This window comes from Mandrillus leucophaeus, unplaced genomic scaffold (genome assembly GCF_000951045.1).
Source record: "Mandrillus leucophaeus isolate KB7577 unplaced genomic scaffold, Mleu.le_1.0 Scaffold357, whole genome shotgun sequence".
NCBI lineage: Eukaryota > Metazoa > Chordata > Mammalia > Primates > Cercopithecidae > Mandrillus > Mandrillus leucophaeus.
Genome location: NW_012103776.1, coordinates 1,448,468 through 1,451,159, shown reverse-complemented (window position 1 = coordinate 1,451,159; position 2,692 = coordinate 1,448,468). Strand labels below are relative to the sequence as shown.

General features: G+C 42.9%; 1 protein-coding gene across 2 annotated transcripts in view; it reads left to right on the top strand.

The window, feature by feature from the left end:
- Positions 1-2,692, top strand: part of CNTNAP2 (contactin associated protein-like 2) — a 318,368-nt gene that overhangs the window by 97,726 nt on the left and 217,950 nt on the right. The gene's annotated exons all lie outside the window — the stretch shown is intronic.

Below are 2,692 nucleotides of genomic sequence, written 5' to 3'. Positions count from 1 at the left end.
CTGGGATGACAGGCATGAGCCACCATGCCCAGCCCAGGGGTGGATTTTTACTTGTAATATCCTGGGCCATCTTGGTCATCAAACATACATGAAGCCAGAGAGGATCTCAGTGCATCTAAAATTGGCAGCCTGAGGAGAATATGCAAATGGGCTTGTGACCCTTCAGCAGTGACCTCTGAGAGACATCTAAGAAACCCTGGAGTGTACAAACCTGCTGAACTTGAGAAGTCCACTTCCTCTCTGAAAATCAACTCATACACGCTTAAAGTTCTAAGATCACTTTTATTTATCTATTTATTTATTTTTTGACATGGCGTCTTGCTCTGGCGCCAGGCTGGAGTGCAGTGGCACAATCTCGGTTCACTGCAACCTCTGCCTCCCGAGTTCAAACAGTTCTCCTGCCTCAACCTCCTGAGTAGCTGGGATTACAGGTATGTGCCACCACACCTGGATAATTTTTTTATTTTTAGTAAAGACAGGGTTTCACCATGTTGACCAAGGCTCTCTTGACCTCGTGATCTGCCCGCCTTGGCCTCCCAAAGTGCTGGAATTACAGGCGTGAGCCACCACGCCCTGCCCTAAGATCACTTTTTTAATGAATAAAAATATTTTAAGAGCATGCAGGAACAAATCTCTCTAACTCACTTCCCATTGGAGCTGAAAATGTGGAGGCTTTCTCTCCCACTGCCCATCTTTTCCTGCCCTTCGGTAATTATTCCACTGTTATGGCGTCTTAAAGAGCAAGAGTTTTGACTGGGCACTGTGGCTCATGCCTGTAATCCCAGCACTATGGAAGGCTGAGGCAGGAGGATTGCTTGAGACCAGTAGTTCAAGATCAGCCTCGGCAACATAGCAAGACACTATTTCTACCAAAAATAATTTAAAATTTAACTGGGCATAGAGGTGCACACTTGTGGTCGCAGCTACTCAAAAGGCTGAGGAAGGAGTATTGCTTGAAGTCAGTAGTTCAAGCCTAGCCTGGGCAACATAGCAAGACTCCATCTCTACCAAAAATAATTTTAAGATTAACTGTGCATGGTGATGTACACCTGTGGTCCTAGCTGCTCAGGAGGCTGATGGGGGAGGATCTCTGGAGCCCAGAAGTCGCTGGAGCCCAGAAGTGCAAGGCTGCAGTGAGCTATGATCATGCCACTGTACTCCAGCCTGGATGACAGAGCAAGAACCTGTCTCTAAAATAAAATAATTTTTTAAAAAGAAAAAAGGAAGATCAAGATTTTTTCCATGGGAGCCAGAACTGTTATTAGTAACGTAATTCAGCTTGAGTTTTAAAAAACAGTAAATTAAACTCCCTCTCTGGGAAATGCACTGTTGCTTAAAAAGATGGAGGAAAAGTATGTTCCCTAGGATTTTCCCCTTCTGAAATTATTCCTAAAGAAATAAGCCAAAAGTCAAAGATTCATCCTGAAGATGTTCATCCTAATGTTAACTATGAAAATAAAAATGGAAAAGAACTTGGAAGTTCAACTTTAGTAAAGTAGTGAAAGAGGGAGTCACCATTTTATGGAATATTATGTATCTATTAAAATATTTATGAACAGTGATTAATGATATGGAGACATTTTATGTGATATTATGTTAAACCAAGAAAACAAAAACAAGATCCAGCCTTGAATGTGAAATATTAGCTCCGTAAAAAATATATGGATAGAAAAAAAAGCAATAATGTGAACTCAAAAGTATTTGGTTGGATTGTGGATGATTTTTTTTTTCTCCTGAGCAATACTTTTGTATGAATGTCAAATGCTTTATTCAGAAAGATGAAAATAGTAAATAAAATCAGAAAGTGAGGATAAAAGAGAGACAAGTATGGAGCCCCTGCTCTTCAGGATTTCACCAGTTTATTTCTCCTGGGTCAGGGTCGATAGATTCTTTTATCCACTGACGCTCACTACCCGCATGGGCCAGCCTCCGACTGGGCAGATAAGAACCTTGGGTTTCTTCTCAGGTCCCTCCCCAGGAGGAGGGCTCTCACCTGGAGACTGTCAAGAAGTTGATGAACACATTCCCACGCACGCTGTATTTTCTGCTCCTCAAGTCATTGCCACACTAAAATTTGGTCCTCAACTGTATTCACTACCTCACATGCCCACTGCTACACACCCACTGCTGCTGTGCCCTCATGCCTGTGTGAGGACTTGCATTGTCTGCAAGGGCTTTGATCAATGGATTCCATATTAATGGCCACCGTTCAGTGAAGCTCACTTTGTGCCCAAAGCCATCCTGAATGTTGCCATGCATTAATTCCCATGAGCTGCACAACTCTATGAAGTCGATACTGTTGTTATTGCCTTTCTACAGATGGCAACACGTGAGTACATGGAGGCTGAGTGACTGGCACATTCAGTGGATGTTGGGCCAGCCTGGGGTTTCTCAGTCTGGATGTCTGGTTCCAGGCCCTGAGCTCCCCACCGGCCCCACTCTCTAGGGCAGGCATCTCTGGAACTCTCAGTGTGCTTGGAAAGCAAAGCTGGGTGGGTTCTGTCTCACTATTGCAAGCCCATTCTGAAACTGCTGGTGAAAATGCAGCTTTTTCACCCTTCAAATACAACATGTTTTTATTAATTGAAGTTTAAAGTTAGAAAAAAAAAGGAAATCATTAGGAAAACACATCAGTAAGGTCTACGCCAAAATATCGGGAAAAAGCTACTAGAAGGTCTCTACTAAATAAACA